This window comes from Dendropsophus ebraccatus, chromosome 4 (genome assembly GCF_027789765.1).
Source record: "Dendropsophus ebraccatus isolate aDenEbr1 chromosome 4, aDenEbr1.pat, whole genome shotgun sequence".
NCBI lineage: Eukaryota > Metazoa > Chordata > Amphibia > Anura > Hylidae > Dendropsophus > Dendropsophus ebraccatus.
Window position 1 is genome coordinate 97916424 of NC_091457.1, and position 27130 is coordinate 97943553.

Sequence of the window (27130 nt, forward strand, 5' to 3'; positions counted from 1 at the left end):
CAGTATAGTAATAGAAGGGGGGGTAAAGGGATGAAGAATTGTTAGGTGTTTTAGGTAATATTGGCGCCCCGCGAAGTATACTGCATCAGGAAGTCAATTGTTTTGTTTATGGGAGTGTATTTCTGTCTAACAGGGAGGGAGGGGGGATATACAGTATATATGGTTGTCTTTGTTAATGGTGTTCATTGATTTTAAAGTATTCTATATAAAAACAATAAAAAAATATTATATTTAAAAAAAACAAAACTGTTCTACCACTCATCAGCAGCACAAGATTTATTCCTCTAAGATGTATGCACTCTAAGCTCTTTAATGATAGTGAAATTTTAATTTTTTTGGATGGCTGCCATCTTTGTCTTACTTAGCCTAAAACACTGTGATGTCACTCACCGGTAAAGGCATGGTACTGGTGACCACACGGTTCACAGTGTGCACAGTGCAGCAGAGATGCAGGATAGACAGCATGGTGAGGATCATCACGATACTCTGCAGGAGGAGGGGGAACTCAAAAAATTTCCCAAACCTGTAACAGAACACATGATCAAACGTGGCATCATAATGTAAACATTGGCCCAGAATAGTACACATTTGGTCTGATTAATTAATAGCAGATTTAAAGAGGTACTCCAGAGAAAATCTTTTTCTTTCAAATCAACTGGTGTCAGAAAGTTACATAGATTTGTAATTTACTTCTGTTTAAAAATCTCAGGTTTTGCCATACTTATCAGCTGCTGTATGTCCTGCAGAAAATGTTTCTTTTCAGTCTGACACAGTGCTCTTTGCTGACATCTCTGTCCAAGACAGGAACTGTGCAGAGAAGTAGCCAATTCACATGGAAAACCTTTCCAGCTCTGGACAGTTCCTGTCTTGGACAGAGAGTGAGAGCAGAGAGCACTGTGTCAGACTGGAACGAAAACAACATTTCCTGTAGGACATACAGCAGCTGGTAAGTATGGGAAGACTTAAGATTTTTACACAGAAGTAAATTACAAATCTATGTAACTTTCTGACTTCAGTTGATTTGAAAGAAAATGATTTGAATGAAAATGATTTTCCCTGGAGTACCCCTTAACAAAATGACCCACTGCCCATATACGTATGATGGACACCAAGCTGATGATAAGAGGAAATCAAACCTCCCTTTTCACCTCTGACAGGTGGAGAGGCTTCATTGAGAGGTGACGCTCATCATATACTTATGGTGATGTCATATTTCAACCCTTCAATACAGGTTTAGTAGGTGCAAGAGTTAACCTGATGGCCCCTTTAAGACATGGGATTGTGGTGATTTATGTTATAATAACTGCACAGGAGGATTAAGAGGGATGAATGCCAGCTGTTTGTCTCTGAGGCATAATTAGAAGAGAAGGATAACAGCAAAATAATTTTATCTTGATAAAATATTGATACAAGACGCCTCTAATGATTCATTGTAAGGTCGGCTCTCTCTGAGAAGTCATCGATGTAACCTTGCCGAAAAACTATTCGTTACAGTGGGTCGAGACTTTGTTCATCACAGATTGCAGCTTATTCCAGCCCCGGAGATCTTATGCGCTCATTACTACTAGACCATTAATTCTGCGGACATTTCAAGGGCTCAAGTCATTTGGTGAAATAATGTGAAAGCTGAAAGAAACCCGACAATTACTGGGATGGGATTTAATTGCTGCCCTGAAACAAGGAGAATTCATCTAAGCTCATTATTAATGGTAAATCCCCCGAAGCGGACAAAGTCCGAGTCATCAGGTCTCAACAACAATGGAGACAGGACTGTGGGGCTCACTAAAAACCATAAAGTCAGACCAATCCTGACTTCCCAAGGAGCTGCATTCTTGGAGACACAACTTTACTACTAAAGGGGCCCTCAATGTTATGAAAACTAAAAGTATTAAACCCCACTTCTCTGAATGCTTTTAAGTAAGGATTCAAAAAAATGTCATGACCTTTCAGCTCAGTCAATGGTTAAGAGTCTACATAGAACTGATTGCCTATCTGACTAGACAGTTGATGGAGATACTGCAGACCGCAAATCTGCCACAGCTCAGTGCCCCATGTGTGCCGCTCTGATCTCACTCACCAAAACAAAATCCGGAGGATGTTGGCAATAAGCAGAACAAAGCATACCCAGGTAGAGAAGCCATCCGTGTTAGATGTCCTCCTAATCTCCTGATACTGAGGGATGTAGGGGAGTATACCGCCAAACACCATTAAGCAGGATGATATCCAAGACAAGACCGGCCACGTGTCTTCAGAATCCTCTGAAAAATCCATCTTAATCCGTCTCAGTGATCACTGAAAAAATGTGCAAAACACTGGATGTTAAAGATGAAAGACAAAGGGTCCTATTAGACTAAGCAATTTTTAGTTTTCTCAGATTACGATAGACTATTACAAACAAGCGCTTCTTCGAGCAACCTGAACTTATTCACCATAATAAAAGATAGTTGTTAGTTATGATTGCAATCAGGATCGTAATTATGATCATTTGTACACTGTAGTATACGAACGATTGTAATAATGAATGATGTGTACATACACCGAAAAATTAAAAACACTGAACGAACGGTTGACAATGAATCGAATTTTAGTTAGTCGTTTGATTGTTGCCTACATACACATGAAAAGATTATCACTTAAATTAGATTGATATAACGATTTTTCACACAATAATCGTTCCATGTAATAGGGCCCTAATCTGCTCTTAGACTGGGTTCACACAGGACTGAGTTCGGAGCCTCCATTGGAGAGTCTATTTGGCACCTATTTGGCCAATTATGGTGCGTTTACACAGAGAGATTTATCTGACCAATTTTGGAAGCCAAAGCCAGGAATGCATGTGAAAAGAGGAGAAATCTCAGTCTTTCCTTCATGGCCTGTTCTCTTTTTATAGTCTGTCCCTGGTTTTGGCTTAAAAATCTGTCAGATAAATCTGTCTGTGTAAACGCAGCATAACTGATGCAGACAGATACCTAAGAAATCCCATTGATGTCAATAGGGTCTGTCGGATTTTCATCTGGTTTATTATGCATTGTTTAAAGGGAATCTGTTAGGTCTATATATGATGCTATTGTATTTGCTGATGGTCATTTGAGTTATCAAATTGCATTTATTCTTGAAAGGTGAAGTGCCACAGAAGAAACGCTGAGTCACAGCATGCACGCCTCCTCCACCACCTCTCCCTTCTTTGATTAATTGACATACAGGGCTGGAAGCCTCAGCCTTGTACATCAATCAGTCAGGACAGGGTGGGTGGCTCAGCATCACTTCTGTGGCACTTCAGCTTCCAAGGAAAAATGCTATTTTATAATTGCCCAAATGACCATCAGCAAATACAAAGGCATCATTTATTGCCTTTTTCTGCAGCTCTGTACCTGGTACAGGCCCTTGAAGCAAACAAAAAATTACTGCAGTAATTTTTTATGTCCGCCCCAGTGGAAGTGTGAACCTAGGCTTACACAGTGCAGTACCGCATCAATGACACATGCCATTCTTCTACTCTTTTTTCTTTGGGTTTTGTAAAGGTTCAGGTGAATTGCATTTTTTCAACAGGTATTGCATGTGTTGAACCAGCTGGTAGCTGAACTGTGTAGATTAAAACAGCATGCACATGTAGGGGTGTCTTTACAGAGAGATTTATTTGACAGATTTTTGAAGCCAAAGCCAGGAACAGACTATGAACAGAGAACAGATCATATAGGAAAGACTGAGATTTCTCCCCTTTTCAAATCCATTCCTGGCTTTGGCTTCAAAAATCTATCAGATAAATCTCTCTTTGAGTGGCTTTACCAGCCCAAAGATGTAGGATGTTTAGGGTGGGTTCACACTGAGGAAAAGGTGAGGAATTAGGTGAGGAATTGAAGAGGAATCTGCTCTTATTTCAGCTTGAAATTCCTTACGGAAAATATGAACAGACCAATGTCCCATTGTGTTCATGGGATTTTTGTTCAGTTGATCACACTGCAGAATTTCTGAGCAGAATTTTCTGCCGCAGATCAGCTTTCCACCCAAAGGCACCATTCACACAGAGCAAGAGGGCCGCAGAATGCCGCCTGCCTCTGTCTCATCATGATACCCTATGGGAGTATCTCTTGGCATCTCTTGGCCAACATGTTCATTCTTCAGCGCTGAGAGACGCTGAGCGATGCGGCACGCGTGCCTCCCATAGAGTTTCATTAAGACACGGAGGCTGGTGGCATTCCGCGGCGGATGCAATTTAGGATATTTAAAGAATAACTAATATATGTACACATTGACTCAGAATAGAAAGTCAGAATAGAAAGTTTTGGAATATAATAAAGACCGCAAGAATAGTGTATACTCCGGTATGACTGTGGGTCTAATGACATCATAGTATGTGTGTATATAATGTGTATAAAATGAATCACCAATACAGGAGTAAGGCGGGCACCACACAATATTTAAATGAGGTGCAAAAATATATATATGTCAATCATATACACAACAAAAAAACAAAAGCGACCATATTATAAACGACAATGCACACTCGTATAAGGAAAGTGGGAAAAATATATACAATCTTTATTACATGTACTGCTGATAATTAAACAACTTAAAACACTAATAAACTGAAAATAATTTTCCACAATAATTTTCCTTAGTATTATTTTTGACAATTATTTTCTGGTTATTATTCTAAGTTGTTTCATTAGAATTGTATATACAGTTTTGTTTATGTGGGCTGCCTCTATAGGTTTTTGTCTGTCTGTGTATGGTTGAGGTCCAAGTATCATGGGGCCCACCAGTGTATGGACCATGTTTGGCCAGTTTTTAAGTGTTTTTATTGTCAGCAGTACATGTAATAAAGATTGTATGTATTTTTTCCACTTCCTTATACAAGCATATCATTTATACGTGCATTGTCATTTATAATATGGCCGCTTTTTGTTTTTGTTGTATAAAATGAATCACAGCTCAAAGCTGAGCTGTGATTGGTTGCCATCTGTCTGAGACAAACAAATAGGCAAATCTGGTCCATTATGCTAATAAATGTGCTATATGTCGTAAGGGTATGTTCACACTGATTAAATTAGGCGGAACTTTCCGCCACGGAATCACACCTGTCTCAGTGTGCCATAGCATCTCTATGGTAGAGTGCGCTCCTCCGCTGCCGCCGATCTCCGCTCAAAGAAGTGACATGTCACTTCTTTGAGCGGAGAGTGGCTGCGCGGGAGGAGCGCGCGCTCTCCCATAGACGGTCTATGACACACTGAGACACAGGATTCTGTGGTGCCTAATTTACTCAGTGTGAACATATCCTTACATTTAGACTATGTTTGGCAAAATAAAATGAATGGATGAGACAGGGGCATGTCGTGATATACATTGACGATTTGTTTTCTCAGCCTACCAAAGTAAACCACCAAATTTGCTTGATATGAAGTGTGAAACACACCTAAAATTTACATAGATATAAGAATTGGTGGTTGCCAGGATAGATGCTGTTACAGGGACTAGGGTCCCTGCGCTCTCATCAAGTCTCCTCTTACTTGGTAAATAATCCATCAAACACATCAACACGCAATCTTGGAATCGGGTCTCTCCAGTCATCTCTCAGATGGTGTGTCCGATCACATAAACTTTAGATCCATCAAAGAAAACATTGTATGTGCTGAAGGCCATCACCCAGTACCTAGACACCAGGCTGCGGTTATCACCTATGCTCAGTCCACTCCCACTCACACCTTCGGCTAAATGAATGAATCGAGAGCTGTGGATGCAAGGGCTGGTGGGAGGTTGCCTGCTCCCATCTTCACTACATACATACCTCATGCACTGGGTTTTATAAATTCCAATCATAGAATAATGATTGTTATTCAACGTACCCCAGAGCAATCAATCATTATGGACTTCATATCACCCTACTGTAACTCTGTTTGTAGAGGAGCACTATCTAATAGAAACCTGACAGTACAGAGAGTAGGACACAAAGCATATAGTGTTTATAGCGTGATTCATGCTCCAGTAACCATGTATAGGATGAATGGAGGGAAAGAATGCAGCTAGTGAAGTGCGAAGTTCTCAGTATGTGTTGTTTACTAAACAGGATATACATTATGGCTAGTGGCGAGTAAATATTTCGTAGGAGTAGAAAGACAATATTATTAAGACATAAAAATAATGCACAAAAGAAAGAATTGTCACAAGAAAAAATGTTGGAATTGAATTAAACTTTATAAGTGTGACTGTAATGATGATATACTGTATGTTAGTGATTATAATATTAGAACAAAAGGATATGTTTATTACGGAAAACTGTACAAATGATAGGAGACTCTGATACCCTGTTGTGTGACCTCTTGCCTGGATACAAGATGAGATACAGAACATTTGCTCATAGATCCTGTAGATCCTGCACACTCATAGCTGGGTGCTACAGGGTTCCATAAATGCTGTATTGATGATACATCTGGTGACTAGGGAGGCCAAGAAAGCATTGCTGGCGGAGACATTCCTGAGAAAATAAGCCTTAAAGAGTCAGGGTGGTATTACACGGGCCGAGCAGGGCCCGATAATACCTGTAAACGAGCAGCGATCTGCTAGATCGTTGCACGTTTACTGGGCCTATTACACGGCCCAATAATCGTTTGACAAGAGCTGCAAGGACATCGTTACCGATGTCCTGCAGCCCTTGCTAAACTGGCATACATTACCCATCCACGTTCCAGGGCTTCTCCTGCCGTCCGCTTCTCCCGGGGGTCCGTGCGCGCTCTAGCTTCACAGCGGCTGTCAGCTGGTAGGCCGCTCAGCCAATCACAGGCCGGGACCGCCGCGGCCTGTGATTGGCTGAGCGGCCTATCAGCTGACAGGCCTCTGTTAAGCTACAGCGCCGCGCGGGAACCCGGGAGAAGTGGACGGCAGGAGCAGCCCTGGAACGTGGATGGGTAATGTATATCGTTAGTCGCCGGCCACGCACCGCTATTACACGCAGCGGTGCACGGTCGGCGCCCGACGAAAATAGGGTCTAACCTATATCAACGATCAGCCGATGATCGTTGTCATAGGCTGATCGTTGCATTTATTACGCGGAGCGATAATCAACCGAATCGGGCCAATTCGGTCGATTATCGTTCGTGTAATAGTACCCTTACTGTTGTTAAAATTTTTTGCAGAAATCAATAGTCCAGGCGACTTTAAGAAACTTTGTAATTGGGTTTATTAGGCAAATATGCCATATCTGCATTAAAAAGACTTTTCCAGGTCCCCCTCCTCTCCTTTCTGTCATTCACTGCTCAGAATCAGAAAATCTCAACTGTTTTACATCAGTCGGATCCTGTCTGTGCTATGCAGAGGGGAGGGGGATGAGGGAGATTAGTCAGCAGCAGAGAACAAAGGATTACACCACAGAAAGCGCTGAAAGCCCCTATTCAGAGGTCAGAGAGGTCAGTGCTGACTTCAGAGGAGAGAGCCTGGTGATTTAGCTGTAAAATAACTCTTTGTTGTCCTGTTTTGGTGCCTTATCTCTCCTGTCTCCATAGAGAACAATGAAGACAGGGGGGGAGAGCTTCAAACTGCTTTTTCATGATTTTTTGGCTAATAAACCCAATTACAAAGTTTCTTAAAATCGCCTGTACTATTGATTTCTGCAACATTTTTTTAATGACAATGACACTTTACCGAGACCATACATGTGGCTGCAGGGTGTCCTGCACATTTCACTGACCTGTTGTTGTCCCTCATATGACTACTGGAGGTGACTGACTGTGATTTGTGATGGCTCCCAGATCAGCACACTGGTAGAAGGCAGTGTGTTGCTCCACAAAAAGCAGGATTTTGAGTGCTCACCATGAGGGTCTCCATACTTGAGCCTGACCATCACAGGATACAAACAGAACCGAGAAGTCGGGAAACTGCAGTGCATAAGGGATGGTCCAGAGGGTCACTCAAGCAAACGGCTACCTCCAATCCATTTGACAAATTTCTTTTACCTGTCACTTTGATGTCTGAGAATGTAGTCTTTAATGTTCTGCATGTTCTAATGTTCATGTTTAATGTTCTTTAATGGTTGACTCAGGTGCCGCCCTGAGTTTATCCGTACCTCAGTAGCAGAGTTGCTAGGTTTGAAGTTGGTTCCCCTATGTTATCCCTTCATGGTGGCTAGCTCTGATTCAGCTCCTCTGAGAGGTGGAGCAGTAAAATTTTGCACTCCCGAAACATCCATGCAAGTTGGGTGTCTTCACCGTGAAGATATATAATTTTTGTTTTAGATAAGCTAGCCACTGACATCATACTGGGGTTACCATGGTTACGTCAACATAGCCCGGTATTTGACTGGAGGACCACAGAGCTGGTTAAGTTGGGTAGCTCCTGTGATTCTCATCTGTCTCATGTTGATCCATTTGTTTGTACATTAAATGATCTTCTTGACATTACAGAATTTATTTCTGATTTTCTGACGTGTTAAATGAGGTCATTGCTGACGCCTTAACTTCCCACTGTGCTTATGACTGCTCCATCGATCTTGTGCCAGGGGCCAAGTTTCCTAAAGGCCGTATTTTTAACTTGTCTCCCCCTGAATGAGAGTCAATGCGCCAGTACATACAGGACAGTCTGAGGAAGGGTCACATTTGGCCTTGGTGTCACCCATGGGTGCTGGCTTCTTCTTCGTGGAGAAGAAAGATGGTGGTTTGCATCCCTGTATTGAATAAAATCACCATTAAGGACCAGCACCCCTTCCCTTGATCCCCGATCTTCTAAATCAGGTGTAGGCGCTTGTTGGTTTTCAAAAATAGACCCAAAATAGACTACAAATTTATTGCGGATCAGGTAAGGTGGCAAATGGAAGACAACATTTAACACTATATGTGGGCCAATATGTGGTGATATACCTGGATAACATTCTCATTTATTTCCCCGACTGAGAATCCCATGTAAAACATGTCCGGAGGTTTTATCTAGGCTTCAGAAAAACTCTCTTTGTGCAAAGTGCCTGTTTGGTGTCAAGGAGGTTGGATTTTTAGGGTACATTTTAACTCCAGAGTCTGTGCAAATGGACCCTTAAAAAGTGTCAAGGCCCACCACCTTGAAGGAGGTCTAAAGATTTTGGGGTTTTGCAAACTTCTGTAGAAAGTTCATCCAAAACTTTTTTCTAGTTGTAAAACCACTAACAAAGTTGACTTAGAAAGATGCGAATCCAACCTCCTAGTCTCCTAAGGCAGAACAGGCCTTTCTAAACTAAAACAGAGTTTTTCATCCGCTCCAGTATTAGTTCATCCCAACTTACATCTACCATTCGTGGTGGAGGTGGATGCATCTGAGAGGGGGTTGGAGCAGTATTGTCTCAAGGTAGAGAACCGTTTACTAATCTGAGACCAGTGGCATACTTTCTTAAGCAAATTTTCCACTTCCAAAATTAACTACGATATTGGTAACTGGGAAACTGTTGGCCATCAAGTTGGCCTTTAAGGAGTGGAGACATTTCCTGGAGGGAGCTAGACACCAAGTAATGGTTTTAACTGACCATAAAAACCTGTTATACCTAGGTAAGGCAAAGAGGTTAAACCCACGTCAAGCCTGCTGGGCTTTGTTCTTTGCCCATTTCCATTTTATCATCACTTATCGTCCTGGGTCAAAGAATGTCAAGGCAGATGCCTTATCTTGGAGCTTTGGTGTTTATTATGCACCTGAGGAGGAACCCAAAAATATCCTACCTCCAGGTATCTTGGTTGCCAGTGTATCTGTTGATCTAAAAGAGAAAATTTTGAGATCTCAAATGAAGCGCCTGCTAATCTATCCTCTGATAAACTGTTTGTCCCTGTACACCTTAGATTAACAGTGTTAAAAGAGATACATGCGTCTACACTGGCTGGTCACCCAGGTATAGCTGGGACTAGTTATCTCTTGTATCGTTCTTGCTAGTGGCCTTCATGGCAGAGGGATGTACGGGAGTACGTTAAAGCCTGTGAAACATGTGCCCAAGCGAAAATCCTGAAATCCTAAAGGTCTGCTCCTGCTCTGCCATTGCCGAGTCGCCCATGGTCCATCTGTCGATGGATTTAATAACTGATCTTCCCCCCTCGCAGGGGAAGACGGTAATCTGGGTGGTTGTTGATCGATTCAACAAAATGAGCAATTTTATTGCATTAAAGAAGTTACCTACTGCTAAAACCCTGGCCAAACTGTTTACTCGTCACATCCTCCGTTTGCACAGGATACCTACCAACATTGTCTTGGACCGAGGGGTACAGTTTGTGTCCAGGCTTTTTGTGAACTGCTAAACATATCTCTGTCGTTTTCATCTTCATTTCATCCTGAAACCAATGGTCAAACAGAACGTACCAATCAATCCCTAGAACAATATTTGAGATGTTTCGTATCTGACAACCAACAACATGGTCTAAATACTAACCTATGGCCGAATTTGCCCCAGGTCACCCGAATCACTGCAGGTTTTTAGCTGTTCCTAATCTAAAATCACATTTTTCCTCTGTTAAAAAAACTTACTAAAAAACTGTGCACAGTTTGGGCGGAGAGTCTGACGACTCTAACCATGTCTCAGCAAAAACAAAACAATATTCTAATTACAGACAGCGTCCTGGTCCCCAGTATGTGGTGGGAGAAAGGGTATGGTATCGACCAGGAACTTGCGTCTCCGAGTCCCTTCAGCCAAATTTGCCCCCAGGTATATTGGTCCATTTTCTACAGTTACAGTTGCCTCAGTCATTGAAAATTGTAACGCCTGGAGTAGTGGATCCACTGGACCGTCACCAGCGATGGCACTAACCTCACCAGGGGCGGAGTCTAAGGGGCCGCTGGTTTTCACCAGAGCCCGCCGCAAGGCGGGATGGACTTGCTGCGGCAGGCGACCCCCAGGTCGCTACCCCTGGCTTGGTTGCTGGTGATGGCAGGCGAGGCGTGGCAAGAGCAGTAGGCAGGAGATGGTAGTGGCAGAGGTCTGTAGTCGTGACCGCAGGAGACAGGCTGAAGACAGGAGCAATAGAGTAACGGGGAAGCAGGAACCAGGAACAAGGACTAGGGACCAGGTAGTGGACAGGAATCAGGAACAACAGGGAGCTGGGCCAAACGCTATGGAAGCATGTAGAGGCTCCAACACCTGTAGTGGGGCAGGGCTGGAATTTATAGGGAGTGATTGTGCACAAGGACCAATTAGGAGAGCACTGCCCCTTTAAATCTGAGACAGCCGGCGCGCGGCGCGCCCTAGGAGGCGGGACTCGCGAGCCGGCCGGCACAGCGACGGACAGGAGCGTGGAGAGGTAAGGCGCCCCCCGGGGCCGAAGTGACAGCAGCGCCGGGTCCCTGCCTACGGACACCGGCTGCTGCATGGGGCAGTGGGGAGTCGCGGCGGCGGCCCGGAGCACGGGACGCCGCCGCGGCCGTGACAGTACCCCCCCCCCCTTTAACCTCCGCCTCTTTTTGGCCTGTAGGAACCTCTTGATGAGGTCTTGGTCCAGGATGTTAGCCTCGGGTTCCAGGACCCTCTCCTCAGGACCAAATCCTTTCCAGTCCACTAGGAAGGATCGTCTCCCTCTGACAGTTTTCATAGCCAGAATGTCTTTGACAATGTAAACGTCATCAGAGACGGCTTGTGGAGCAGAGAGCGAAGCCTTATCGGAGAACGGTTGAGGACCACTGGCTTTAAGAGGGAGACATGGAAGGCTTTGGAATCCGCATCGTAGGGGTAGGCGGAGTTTGTAGGTGACAGGGTTGAGGCGTTTTAGCACTGAGAAAGGACCGAGGAATCGAGGACCCAACTTGTAGCTGGGAATCTTGAGTCGGACATATTTGGCCGAGAGCCAGACTTGTCACCAGGGAGAAAATTCATGGCGGGTCTTCTTCTCTTATCCGCCTGGTCCTTCATGCGGACAGATGCCTTGAGCAGAGATTGTCGAGTCTGTCCCAGATTGACTGCAGGTCAGATAACAACTCCTCCACGGCTGGGACCTCAGAGGATGGAGAGAGAGGCAGAGGAGGACGAGGGTGACGTCCATAGACCACATAGAAGGGTGACTTGCCTCTGGAGCTCGAGTCCAGATGATTGTAGGAAAACTCTGCCCAAGAAGCAGACTGGACCAGTTGTCCTGGCGAGCGGAGACGAAATGTCGAAGATAATTGCCAAGGACCTGATTGACCCTCTCCACTTGCCCATTGGTCTGGGGATGATAGGCCGAAGAGAAGTCCAGCTTCACTTGGAGTTGAGAGCAGAGAGCACGCCAGAATTGGAGACAAATTGTGAGCCTCTGTCAGAGACAATATGAAGAGGAAGACCATGGAGGCGGAAGATATGCTGAAAGAACAGCTGGGCCAGGCGAGGGGCTGATGGTAATCCAGGAAGAGCCACGAAGTGGGACATCTTGGAGAAGCGGTCCGTGACAACCCAGATGACTGTGTTACCCGCAGATGGAGGTAAGTCTGTGACAAAGTCCATGCCTATATGACACCAGGGGCGGTCTGGAACTGGCAAGGCTGAAGTAGGCCGGCTGGTCTTTGATGAGGGGACTTGTTTCTGGCACAGATGGTACAGGACGCCACAAAGTCTTTGACATCCTGGAGTAGGCTAGGCCACCAGTAGTGGCGGGAGATCAGTCGCCCGGTCTTTAGAACTCCCGGATGCCCGCCACCATAGAGGAATGACCCCATTTCAAGATGCGTTTACGGAGTGCGGGGCGCACATAAGTCTTACCGGGAGGACTGCTGCAGAGTAGAAGTGGCAACTGGTACTAGGCGATCGGGAGGTATTATGTGTCGAGGAGATTCCTCTTGCCCCATAACATCGGATGCTCGGATAACGCATCGGCCTTGATATTCTTCTCGGCTGGACGGAAATGAATGGTGAAGTGAACCGAGAGAAGAAGAGGGACCACCTGGCCTGCCCGGGATTGAGGCGTTGGGCCGATTGGAGGTAGAGGAGGTTCTTGTGGTCCGTGTAGATGTTAACGGGATGTTTAGCCCTCTAGGAGATGACGCCACTCCTCCAGTGCCAGCTTAATAGCCAGGAGTTCCCGATCTCCTATAGTATAGTCCTCTCGGCAGGGGAAAAGTCTTAGAAAAGAACCCGCAGGTTCTGGTCTTGCCTGATGTGTCCCTTTGCGAGAGGACTGCTCCGGCGCCCACAGAGGAAGCATCAACTTCAAGAGAAAACGGCTTGGAGATATCCGGGCGAACTAGAGCAGGAGCGGAGGCAAAGGCAGACTTTAGGCTATTGAAGGCATGTTCGGCCTCGGGAGGCCAGCGTCTAGGATCCGCCTTCTTCTTTGTGAGAGCCACTATGGGTGCAACCAGGGTAGAGAAGTGAGGGATGAATTGCCGATAGTAGTTGGCAAATCCAAGGAATCGTTGGATAGCTCTAAGTCCCTCAGGACGAGGCCACTGGAGAACAGCTGAGAGCTTGGCAGGATCCATCTGTAGGCCCTGGTCGGAGACAATGTATCAAGAAACGGCAGGCTGCGCTGATGGAAAACGCACTTCTCCAGCTTGGCATACAAACGGTTGGCCCGTAGTCTCCGTAGAACCTGTCGTACATGGGACACGTGGGTCTGCTGGTCGTGGGAGAAGACCAGGATGTCGTCAAGATAAACAATGACGCAGACATAGAGGAGATCGCGGAATAAATCATTCACGAATTCCTGGAAGACCGCTGGGGCGTTGCATAGGCCGAATGGCATGACCAGATATTCGTAGTTCCCATCTCTGGTGTTGAAAGCGGTCTTCCATTCGTCTCCTTCACGAATACGGATCAGGTTATACGCTCCCCTGAGATCCAACTTGGAGAAAATCCTAGCTCCCACGGAGACGGTCAAATAGTTCTGGGATTAGCGGAAGAGGATAGCGGTCTTGACAGTCACCTTATTTAAGCCCCGGTAGTCTATGCATGGGCGGAGGGAACCGTCCTTCTTCTGCACAAAGAAAAATCCAGCGCCAGCGGGAGACGTGGATTTACGGATGAAGCCCTTCTGTAAGTTCTCCCGGATGTAGGAGGACATGGCTTCCGTCTCGGGCACAGAGAGAGGGGTATACTCGACCACGTGGGGGAGAAGTTCCAGGAAGAAGGTCTATAGGGCAATCATAGGACCGATGAGGTGGTAGAGAGTCTGCCTCCTTGGCCGAGAAGACATCAATAAAGTCTTGGTATTCGTGCGGTAGACCAGACAAAGGCTGGCATCTAGCAGGTGACCTCGTAGAGCACTGTGGTTGAGGATGGTCTCAGACACCTATTTTGGACAGTCCTGGCCCCAGCTGAGAACCTCCCCAGTTCTCCAGTCCAGCTAACCCCTTAACGACACGGGCGTAAATTTACGCCCTGATGCCGGTAAGGGAGTTCAGAGCGGGGCCGCGCGGCGACCCCCGCTCTGAACCGCGGCGGTCCCGGGGTGCCGCGGTGTAGCCCGGGACCGCAGGTATTAGCGGGCACGGTCCGATCGCCGTGCCCGCTAATACAGTAATCAGATGCAGCTGTCAAAACATGACAGCTGCATCCGATTACCGGATCCAGCGTCTCCCTGGTTGTCTAGTGGCGGAGATCGCTCCCCCGGGATGTTATCCCGGAGGAGCGATCTCCGTTTCTGAAGCCGGCCGGGGACCGCTCCAAGATGGCGCCGTCCCTGGCTCGGCACTCGTTTACTTCCGGCTGCAGCAGCCGAAAGCAAACGAGTGCCTATCTCATGGATCTCTGCAGCATATCTATGCTGCAGAGATCTCTATGAGAGATCAAGCACTTATACTAGAAGTCCCCTAAGGGGGCTTCTAGTATAAGTGTTAAAGTAAAAAAAAAGTGTTGTTAACAGTAAAAGCCCCCCTCCCCTAATAAAAGTCTGAATCACCCCCTTTTCCCAGGTTATAAATAAAAAGTAAATAAATAAATAAATAAACAAACATGTTTGCTATCGCCGCATGCGTAATCGCCCAAACTATTAATTAATCACATTACTGATCTCGTACGGTAAACGACGTGAGCGCAAAAAAATCCCAAAGTGCAAAATTGCGCATTTTTGTGTAACGCCCGGAGTAGTGGATCCACTGGACCGGCACCAGCGATGGCACAAACCTCACCAGGGAGCGGAGTCTAAGGGGCCGCTGGTTTTCACCAGAGCCCGCCGCAAGGCGGGATGGACTTGCTGCGGCAGGCGACCCCCAGGTCGCTACCCCTGGCTTGGTTGCTGGTGTCGGCCAGGCGAAGGCGTGGCAGGAGCAGTAGGCAGGAGATGGCACTGGCAATGGTCTGCAGGTGAGAGCGCACGTGACAGGCTGAACGCAGGACAGATGGAGTGACAGGAAACAGGAACCAGGAACAGGGACTAGGGCACCGGGTAACGGACAGGACTCAGGAACAGGGACTTGGGACCAGGTAACGGACAGGACACAGGAACAACAGGGAGCTGGGCCAAACGCTATGGGAAGCATGTAGAGGCTCCAACACTAAGGACAGGGCATGCTGGGATTTATAGGGGAGTGATTGGTGACACTAACCAATTAGGAGCGCACTGCCCCTTTAAATCTGAGACAGCCGGCGCTGCGCGCGCCCTAGGAGGCGGGGACGCGCGCGCCGGCCGGCACAGACCGCACGGAGGAGAGGTGAGGCGCCCCAGGGGCCGAAGCAGCAGCAGCGCCGGGTCCCTACACAAGGACCCCGGCGGCTGCACGGGACAAGAGGCGGTCGCGGCGGCAACCCGGAACGCGGGAAGCCGCCGCGGCCGTGGACAGTACCCCCCCCCCTTTGGCCTCCCCCTCTTCTTGCCTGCAAATGGCACAGGAAGCCACAAAGTCTTTGACATCTTGGGATAGGCTGGGCCACCAGTAGTGGCGAGAGATCCGTTGGCCGGTCTTACGGACTCCAGGGTGCCCGGCCTCCAACGAGGAATGTCCCCCACTTCAAAATACCTCTTCGAAGCGCAGGGTGAACATGAGTCTTTCCGGGGGGTACTCTCTGAAGAGTGGAGGGTGACGACTGGTACTAGGCGATCAGGCGGTATAACGTGGCAAGGGACTGTGGGTCTTGTTGGACGAGGACCTTCTGTAAGTTCTTCCGGTGGTGAGAGGACACGACCTTAGTCTTGGGTACGGGGAGAGGGTACCCCTCGTCAGAGAAGGCATCCGCCGAGTCTTGGTCTTCTGCCGGTAGGCCGGATAGAGGCTTGGCCGGGACAGGAAATGACATAATACACTTGGTCTGAGGTGACTTGAGACACTGGTGGGAACAGTCATGACCCCAACTGAGAATCTCCCGGTTCTCCAGTCCAGCTGAGGGGCATGTTCTTGTAGCCACGGGAGTCCCCAGGAGGACCGCGGGGGAAGAATGGGGCAGGACGTAGAAGGATATCTCTTTCTTGATGTAAAGGACCCACCTGGAGGACTAAGATGCGGTCTGGTAGTACACACGGTCGGTAAGAATTTCGCCCGTGACCGAGGAGATAGTCAGGGGCTTGGCTAGTCGGGTCACTGGTAGCCGCCATCTTTGGACCAATGTTGCCGCAATAAAACTGCCTGCTGAGCCAGAATCGAGGAAGGCAGTAGTCTGATGATTTTGTCCTGAGGGAGTCCGGATGGAAACTGGCATAGACAGACTTGGAATGGTGGCATTCGCACCTAGGGACACCTGTCCCACCGGACCTAGGTGCGAGCATCCTCCGGATGTTTGGGGACGTAGGGGACATCCCAGCCGGAAGTGATCGGAACCACCGCAATAGAGACAGAGATTCTGCTCCAGGCGCCGGATTCTTTCATCAGGCGTCAGGTGAGCCCGTTCCACCTGCATAGGAATCTCGGAGAGGGTTGGGACATCGAAAGGTCAGGATTCTGGAAAACCGGCGCCAGCTGGGGATGGCGACGGGAATGGGTTAGTAAATGTTCATGCCGAACCTCCTCCTCCCTCTCCGAAAAACGAGTATCAACTCGGGTGGCCAGTAGAATGAGTTCGTTCAGGGAGGTAGGCAGGTCTCGGGCAGCGAGCACGTCTCTCACTCGACTAGACAGGCCCTTCTTGAAGGTGGCCAATAGGGCGGCCTCGTTCCAGTCCAATTCAGCTGCCAGGGTGCGGAACTGGATGGCGTAGTCACCAACAGAGGAGCTGCCTTGAGAGAGGTTGAGGAGAGCAGTCTCGGCTGAAGAAGCACGGGCAGGTTCCTCAAAGACGGAGCGAAACTCGAATAGGAAGGCCCGGAGATTGGCAGCAACAGGATCATCACGGTCCCACAGTGGCGTGGCCCAGGCCAGGGCTCTACCTTCTAATAGGCTGATGATGAAAGCCACTTTAGAGCGCTCGGTGGAAAACTGACTACTCAAAAGTTCAATGTGCATGGTGCACTAAGTCAGGAATCCTCTGCACAACTTAGAGTCCCCAGAGTACTTGCTTGGGAGGGCCAGTCGGAGTGAAGAAGCAGCGTCAGGAGATGGTGTGCGCTGGGCAGTAGTCTGCTGCTGTAAGGCGGCAGTGAGTTGCTGGATCTGCTGTGACTGTTTCTGGATTTGTTGAGCCTGTTGCGCGACCACTCTGGCGACGTCACGGAGATCTGGCACCTCGCCGGGATCCATGGTTGGAGCCTACTGTAACGCCCGGAGTAGTGGATCCACTGGACCGGCACCAGCGATGGCACAAACCTCACCAGGGAGCGGAGTCTAAGGGGCCGCTGGTTTTCACCAGAGCCCGCCGCAAGGCGGGATGGACTTGCTGCGGCAGGCGACCCCCAGGTCGCTACCCCTGGCTTGGTTGCTGGTGTCGGCAGGCGAGGCGTGGCAGGAGCAGTAGGCAGGAGATGGCACTGGCAATGGTCTGCAGGTGAGAGCGCACGTGACAGGCTGAACGCAGGAACAGATGGAGTGACAGGGAAACAGGAACCAGGAACAGGGACTAGGGACCGGGTAACGGACAGGACTCAGGAACAGGGACTTGGGACCAGGTAACGGACAGGACACAGGAACAACAGGGAGCTGGGCCAAACGCTATGGGAAGCATGTAGAGGCTCCAACACTAAGGACAGGGCATGCTGGGATTTATAGGGGAGTGATTGGTGACACTAACCAATTAGGAGCGCACTGCCCCTTTAAATCTGAGACAGCCGGCGCGCGCGCGCCCTAGGAGGCGGGGACGCGCGCGCCGGCCGGCACAGACCGCACGGAGGAGAGGTGGGGCGCCCCAGGGGCCGAAGCAGCAGCAGCGCCGGGTCCCTACACAAGGACCCCGGCGGCTGCACGGGACAAGAGGCGGTCGCGGCGGCAACCCGGAACGCGGGAAGCCGCCGCGGCCGTGACATTTTGGTCACATCAAATCCAGAAAAATTGTAATAAAAAGCGATCAAAAAGTTGTATATGCGCAATCAAGGTACCGATAGAAAGATCACATCATGGCGCAAAAAATGACACCTCACACAGCCCCATAGACCAAAGGATAAAAGCGCTATAAGCCTGGGAATGGAGCGATTTTAAGTGACGTATATTTGTTGACAATGGTTTAATTTTTTTACAGGCCATCCGATACAATATAAGTTATACATGTTACATATCGTTTTAATCGTAACGACTTGAGGAACATATATAACAAGTCAGTTTTACCCCAGGGCGAATGGCGTAAAAACACATTTCCCCCAAATAAACAAAATGCTTTTTTTTTTTCAATTTCACCACACTTTGAATTTTTTTCTGGTTTCGCAGTGTACTTTATGCAAAAATTCAGCCTGTAATTGCAAAGTACAATTAGTGACGCAAAAAATAAGGGCTCATGTGGGTTTCTAGGTGGAAAAATGCAAGTGCTATGGCCTTTTAAGCACAAGGAGGAAAAAACTAAAACGCAAAAATCGAAATTGGCTCTGTCCTTAAAGGGTTAAGGGTATGTAATTGCAGCCAAGGAAGACCCAGCAAGATGGCGGAAGAGGAATGGCGCAAGACGTAGAAGGAGATCCTCTCCTGATGTAAGGCGCCCACCTGGAGGACTAGGGGTTCAGTCTGGCAGTGCACAGCTTCGGTAAGAATCTCGCCCGTGATCGAAGAGATAGACCGGGGTGGGGCTAGCTGTATCACGGGTAGCCGCCATCTTTGGACCAACGAAGCAGAAATGAAACTGCCAGTAGCGCCAGAGTCGATGAGGGCAGTAGTCTGGAGAACTTGCCCTGAGGGTGTCTGGATGGAGACTGGCATAGTCAATCTTGGAGAGGTGGCATTCACACCTAGGGAGACCTCTCCCACTGGACCTAGGTGCGAGCGTTTCCCGGACGCTGAGGACGTTGGGGACATCTCTGCCGAAAGTGATCAGCGCCACCGCAGTATAGGCAGAGATTCAGCTCTAGTCGGCGGGCCCTTTCCTCAGTCGTCAAGCGAGCTCGATCCACCTGCATAGGAACTTCTGGAGACGACTGGGGCATAGGAGCAACGGGATTTTGGAATACCGGTGCCAACCGAGGATGGCGACGGGGCAGACTCAGACGCCGTTCTTGTCGGACCTCCTCCTCTCTCTCGGAAAACCTGGTGTCGACTCTGGTAGCCAGTAGAATGAGTTCGTTCAAGGAGGTAGGAAGGTCTCGGGCTGCGAGCACATCTTTAACTCGAGTGGAAAGGCCCTTCTTGAAGGTGGCTAATAGGGCGGCCTCGTTCCAGTCCAATTCAGCTGCCAGGGTGCGGAACTGGATGGCATAGTCACCAACAGAGGAGCTCCCTTGAGAGAGGTTGAGGAGAGCTGTCTCAGCTGAAGTAGCACGGGCAGGTTCCTCAAAGACGGAGCGAAACTCGGCCAGGAAGGTTCGGAGATTGGCAGCAACAGGGTCATCTCGGTCCCACAGCGGCGTGGCCCAGCTCTACCCTCCAATAGGCTGATGATGAAAGCCACTTTAGAGCGCTCGGTGGGAAACTGACTATTTAAAAGTTCAATATGCATGGTGCACTGAGCCAGGAATCCCCTGCACAACTTGGGATCGCCTCCATATTTAGTCGGGAGGGCCAGTCGAAGTCTCGAGGTGGCTGCTGGTGGTGGTGAGCGCTGGGCTGTAGCATGCTGCTGTAGGGCGGCAGTCAATTGCTGGATTTGCTGCGACTGTTGCTGGATTTGTTGAGCCTGTTGCGCGACCACTCTGGCGACGTCACGGAGATCAGGCACCTCGCCGGGATCCATGGTTGGAGCCTACTGTAACGCCTGGAGTAGTGGATCCACTGGACCGTCACCAGCGATGGCACTAACCTCACCAGGGAGCGGAGTCTAAGGGGCCGCTGGTTTTCACCAGAGCCCGCCGCAAGGCGGGATGGACTTGCTGCGGCAGGCGACCCCCAGGTCGCTACCCCTGGCTTGGTTGCTGGTGATGGCAGGCGAGGCGTGGCAAGAGCAGTAGGCAGGAGATGGTAGTGGCAGAGGTCTGTAGTCGTGACCGCAGGAGACAGGCTGAAGACAGGAGCAATAGAGTAACGGGGAAGCAGGAACCAGGAACAAGGACTAGGGACCAGGTAGTGGACAGGAATCAGGAACAACAGGGAGCTGGGCCAAACGCTATGGGAAGCATGTAGAGGCTCCAACACCTGTAGTGGGGCAGGGCTGGAATTTATAGGGAGTGATTGTGCACAAGGACCAATTAGGAGAGCACTGCCCCTTTAAATCTGAGACAGCCGGCGCGCGCGTGCCCTAGGAGGCGGGGACGCGCGCGCCGGCCGGCACAGCGACGGACAGGAGCGTGGAGAGGTAAGGCGCCCCCCGGGGCCGAAGTGACAGCAGCGCCGGGTCCCTGCCTACGGACACCGGCTGCTGCATGGGGCAGTGGGGAGTCGCGGCGGCGGCCCGGAGCACGGGACGCCGCCGCGGCCGTGACAAAAATTCACCCCGTATTTCATAAAAGCCTGATCAAGAAATACATTCCTCCAGTGGTTTCTCATCTTCTGCCCTCTCCAGTGGTAATACAAGGTGAATTAAAATTTGAGATCGAATGGATTTTAGATTCTAGGCGAGTTCGTAATTCTTTACAATACTTATGTCCCTATTTCACGGGTCGTTTAGAGGAGAAAACGAGCACTCTCAGCGCTCGTTTGCTCCTCGTTCCCCGCTCGCTGCCGCCGCTATTCAACGCGGCAGCAGCGAGCGGGTAAGTGCGGGAGGGCCGGCGGGGAGCTGCGGGGGGGCTGCCCGGGTGATCGCTGATTGTCCGGGGAGCCCATAGGATACTGCAGCGTCTGCTGTCGATGCTCCTATTCAACAGAGCGACGGCAGCAGATCGTTGCTGTATCAGTCGCTTGTTTTTCAACATGTTGAAAAACAAGTGACTGCAACGATCAGCCGACATGAACGATGTCGGCTGATCGTTGCACTCTATTCCAGGGGACGTTCGTAGCGGCCGATATCAGCCGAATACGGACGAAAATCGTTCCGTGGAATAGGGCCTTTTGTCCATTAGAAAGGCTTTGGTCTTGAGGAGCGAACATGGGTCACTGCCAAGGACTTACATGCTTCAAATTTGGAGTCAAAATTTCACCTGTTGTATCCTGATAAGCCTGGAGGTCCTCGTGAGGGTCGAAAGGCCCCTTCTCAAGGAGGGGGGGGGGGGGGGGTTCTGTTAGGACTCGGGCTGTTCGTTCGGCTCAGCGTCCATAGCAGCCATTATGCTTCTCGTGTTTTCACCTTTTCTGCTCTGTTATTCCTTGTTGTAGCAAAGGCCAGGGTCTCACTCCCCTGATCATCATAGGTGTTGTGTGTGTTCACTGATTATTGACTGACAGCTGACCCACCAGTTAGCTGTCTGTATCTGGGCAGGACCTGGAGCCTCAGCCTCAATCAAGTCTGGGGCTGGGACTCCAGGTTCCCTAAATATCAGCCCTGAGGTCTCATTCCTTGCCTGCCATAGAATCTGGTTATCCTAGTGTTTCTTGCCCTAGCGTTACTCTGACTTTGCACTTCTGTTTACCTGACCTTTTGGCTTGGACCCCGACTATTCTTTGGATCACGATTCTGTACTGTTATTGACCGGCTGTTACCGACTTGGACCTCTGACCTCCCCTTTTGCCAGTTTGTACGTCTTGTCTCTGTTTTGTGTATTTCACTTGCATCAGGTTAGGGAACGCCGCCCAGTTGTAAGCAGCTGCTTAGGGCTGTTGTGGCAAGTAGGTAGGGCCAGCTGGGGCGGCTGCACTCGTCTTTGTCATCCCAGACCCCCCTACCAGACACTACATTTGTTGCTAAAGACTGGCTTATGATGCCACTGCAAACAAAAGAGACAGTGGCCAGCTGTCAATGACAGGGCACAAACTGGGCCCTGTGTCAGAAACATGAATATTTCTGCTGTGTAATTCCCTCTTTTTCTGTGGTTTTGCACATGGATTAGCCTTATTGAGTGGGATAATCCACATCCTAGCTAGCTCACTGTTTTTCTCATGTAGGTTATATTGGCTGGTTACAGTAGCCAATTATGGTAGCCATACCCACTGCTGATTTAACAGCAACTCCAGTGATGTTACCCTTTTTGATGGACCACACCCCAAGCTTATTAGGAGACAATCATCAGCAGTCGAGAAGACAGAGTTTCGCCAGGAACAGGTTGAACCCGTCATAATTATCTCCTATTTCCATTTCAGTATCCATGTCTGTCTGTTGCCCTGTGTATTAAGGATTTTAGCATAGCGGCTACTAATGGATGTACATAGTAAAGTTGGCCATACAGTTTACATAGCTGTTGGCCGAATGTTTGTTTAGTCAAAAGCAATATTTCCTGACCAACCCCACCCACACCCTCATATACATAAATGACCACACATCTATACAGTATGTTTTAAATGGGAAGAGGCAAACCATCCATCAACCTACTGTATCTCTTCAAACCTTCCAACATGTCATAGTCAGAAGTTTTTATTGGTGGGGATCCAGATGCCAAGCGAGTGTCCATTTGTTTCTACTCCTCACCGCTCACTACTTGCCTCTGCTCAGAGAACAGCATGAATGGTGTATAGAATCATAGAAAATACAAGTTTCTATGAACCTTTATGAATCTGTTCATAGCTGGTGCTGCTCCTTCCATAGAAAAGACTGGATACAGCTGGCAGATTGGGCAGATCTGTGCGGATCTCAGCACCAGCACTCCCACCAAACAAAACTCCTGACATGTCACTACCGCATGTCAGAAGTTTTTATAGTGACAGGTACCACTTGAAGCTCTGTTCACATCCATGTTGTGATTTTAGTCATTATCCAGGGATAGTGCAGGATATATCATATGACAAATACGTCTGTCAACCCTATTGTTGCTCTGTCATTTGTCTGTCAAAGAGTCCCAGACTACTGCTTGTAGAATAGGGACTCGTCTGCTGCTGGACTGGATGAGAGGGCGTCTCTTATCGGGCACAGCATATTCCCTGCACATACCATGCCAGACCCAGACACCAAAACAAGTTGTGACAGTGCTCGGGGGGGGGGGGGGGGGGGGGGGAGGGGACTGGCGGGGGGAGGGCCCGGGCTTGCAGCTTCCTGAGTGTGATTACAGAAGACATGGCAGCCACATCTATGCTCACACTCCAGCACGGCCACTGGTACCAGACATGGCTGCTTCCAAACAATGGCGGTACACTATGATATAGCATGCTATATACAGACCCTGAACTGACGAGAGGGGGGACTTTAGCACCTAATGAACTGGGGATCACTGTCTGTGCATACAGACACAAGGTTGGGGGGGTCACAATCACTGTGTACAGATGCACCCTGTGATTATAAATATATTTTACTTAGCATAGCAACGACATATTCTATGGTGCTGTACAGAGGTTGCCATCATTTAGCCCTTTTCTACATTGGGACTCACAATCCAAATTAACCATTCAATATTTTTTTTAAATATGGAAGGAAATCCATACAAGCACAGGGGAACACACAACTCCATGCAGATGTCCTTGGTTGGACTTGAATCCAGCATCCCTGTATAGAAATACAAGAATGGAGGGGTTACACTCTAGCACCCTGTATACCGATATATGTCTGGAGGGGTTACAATCTACTGCCCTGTATACAGATATATATATGTCTGGAGGCGTTACACTCTAGTGCCCCGTATACAGATATGTATATATGTCTGGAGGTGTAACACTCTACTGCCCTGTATACAGATATAGATGACTAGAAGGGTTACAGCACTATGTATACAGATATATGACTGAAGTGGGAGGTGTTACACTCATATACATATAACTGGAGGGTGGGCCATAAGTATGGATACACACTGATAAAATGGAAGTGGTTGCTGATATCACATTACCATTTGTGGCATATTAGTACATGGAAGGAGGAAATCATTTGAGGCCGGGTGACGCCCATGGCGGCCATCTGCAAAGCCGCCATTTTGGATTCAACATTTTTTTAAAATGGGAAGGGGGTCATGTGAGTCATCAAACACATAGAGAATTGCACAAGAGAAACAATGGTGTGCTCACTTGTAACATAGCTTTATTCACTATTGAGTTATTGACACATTTCTTGTTGTTACAACCACTGACATGTCGTAGAAGTTAAGCAACGAGGAGTGGACAGACATTTGGGGACATTTATCAAATCAAAAAGGCGTATTTTTTGGCGGAAAATGGCCAGATAAATTTATTCGCAAATGGTCGTTTTGCGAATAAATATTCACATCTGACCATTTTCCGCCCGGTACGCCAGGGGGGTGTGGAGGGGCGGAATTGTGGCGCGGACTCAGGGTCCGCTTAATTCATCATTTTTCTCGCAGAAAAATGATCAGGAAACCTACGCCAGCTCTGAGCTCAGTGCACACACTGGTGCACAGGGGATTTATGCAGAGGCAGTGCGCCTCTGCATAAATCTCCGTACTGTTGGAGCTGCGGGGACATTTTCAGGTCTGGAAGAAAACGCCGGACGTAATAAATGTCCCCCATTGTGTTTATGTTTGGTGACCGCAGTAGCTGCGCCATTGCAGCAGACCGATGTGTTGAATTTCGAGAGAGGGTGACACAACAACCGGAACAGGACCCAAGTTTACACACAAGGTTCTGTTCAGTGATGAGACAATCTTTTATGTGAACGGTGAAGTTAACAAACAAAACCATCACTACTGGTCCTACAGTAACCCACACTGGACAGAGCCCTCCAAATGTGTTGGAAGACAAAAATAGATGGTGTGGTATATGGGGTACCATGATAGTGGGGCCATTCTTCATCAATGGAAACCTAAATTCCACTGGGTATCTGCAATTGCTTTGTGAGCATGTGTTTCCCTCTCTGTGCACTGAAGCTGGCACATTCCCTGAGTTCTTTCAGTAAGATGGTGCACCATCACATTACGGATGTCAGGTCCAAATGTTCCTCAATGAACAGTTTCCTGAGAAGTGGATTGGCCGCTGTGGCCCAGTGGAATGGCTCCGGATCTCACTCCCTTGGACTTTCTAGCTCTGGAGCGATTTAAACGCTATGGTGTACTCTGTGAGGATCCAAGATGTGGGGCACCCGAAACCACGAATACAGGAGGCCTATGGTAGCATTTCTTCTGCGGTATTGCTCTCGGTGTGTCAAGAGTGGGAGAAGAGAATCGCATTGACAATTAAACATAATGGGTAGCACTTTGAGCACATCCTTTAGTGGGTTACTCTCGTTGCTCCATGTCACAAACATGTTAATAATGCGATAGTGAATAAAGCTATGTTACAAATGAGCACACCATTGTTTCTCTTGTGCAATTCCCTATGTGGTTAATGACTCACATGACCCCCTTCCATTTAAAAAAGTAAAGTTGATTTCAAAATGGTGGCTTTGCAGATGGCCGCCATGGGGGTCACCCGGCCTTAAATGTTTCCCCCTCCCATATACTAATATGCCACAAATTGTAAGATATCAGCAACCACTTCCATTTTATTAGTGTGTATTCATACTTATGGCCCACCCTGTACTCTAGTGCCCAGTATACAACTACATGACTGGAGTTGTTACACTCTAGCACCCTATATACAGATATAAGACTGTAGGGGGGAAGAGGGGGGGGGGGTCACTCTAATTCCTTGTATACAGATGTATGACAGGATTTGTTACACTCTGGCACCCTCATATACAGATACACCCCCCTTTAGTTGTATAACACTCTAACACCCTGTATACAGATACATGGAATTGTTACACTGTAGCACTCTATATACAGATATAAGACTGGGGGTCACCCCTGGCACCCTATATCTATGATACATGAATTACATGAAACCTCTTCATCAAACATTTATAGGAAGCGCTGCAGCAAGATAACACTGTGCACGGTGATCCCTAAAGAGGAAGTATTATTTACAAAGACATGGCTGCACGCTACATGATGCCAGTGACATAATGCACCATATACACCACATCAGGCCAGAGACTGCCCACATAATGCTGAGCAACAGGGGCTATGCCAACCCTACAACCTATCTTCTCTCTATTTATCTATTGTTCCCTGTTATCAGCCATTTCAGGCTAAAGCACAGCTGACTGTAGCACAGGTAAATACAAGTTGTTGCTCGCTGTTATCAGCCATTTCAGGCCAGAGAGACTGACTGTAGGACACAATACAATCTCCTTCTCCCAGCTATCAGTCATTTCATGCTAGGGAAAGGCTGACTGTGCAGTTCTGTAATGGGATGAGAGCAAGAAGAAGCAGAAAGCTTCCTATATCTCCAGTGCTGACATTGACATCATATGTGTCCCTCATCCTATAAGGATCCTGCATTATGCTCTAGGTAATAGTGATAGGAATTCAGGTGATGACATCAGCAGGATGATGACATCACAGGTTAGTGCCCATCCTCTAGCCCCAGTGCTGGCAGTCAGGGGGTGCTGGGCTCTTACCTCCTGCAGGGTGCCGGCTCTGGATGTCGGACAAGTCTGAGCTGGAGACAAGGAGGAGGAGGAGGAGGAGGAGGCGGCTGCACTGAATATGGAAACAGCTGGAGAGAACTTCCTGCCCAGGATGGAATTACCGGCGTCTCCGGTGCCGCACTGGCTGCAGCTGGAGGACACAACCGGACCGCAGCCCCTCCTGGGGGACATTACCGGCCATTCCAGTGCAGCGTCTCCTCCAGGGGGCAGTACCACCGGGGAAGGTTACAGAAAGAGACACTAAGGTGTCATGTCATTCCATTACATGTGCATGATGATGTCATCAGACTGACGACTTCATCATTGATATGACATCTATCCCGATACAAGAGACTGTTCACACTGGGCGATAAAGATCGG

The 27130-nt window shown here is 48.4% G+C and overlaps 1 long non-coding RNA gene across 1 annotated transcript; it reads right to left on the bottom strand.

Moving 5' to 3' along the window:
• Positions 1 to 439: 439 nt before the first annotated feature.
• LOC138789801 (uncharacterized) lies at positions 440 to 26876 on the bottom strand. Its single transcript, XR_011362798.1, has 3 exons — positions 26741 to 26876; positions 2078 to 2292; positions 440 to 523 (listed from the first exon to the last, which is right to left on the bottom strand). It is a non-coding gene; the product is annotated as an uncharacterized lncRNA (long non-coding RNA).
• Positions 26877 to 27130: the final 254 nt, after the last annotated feature.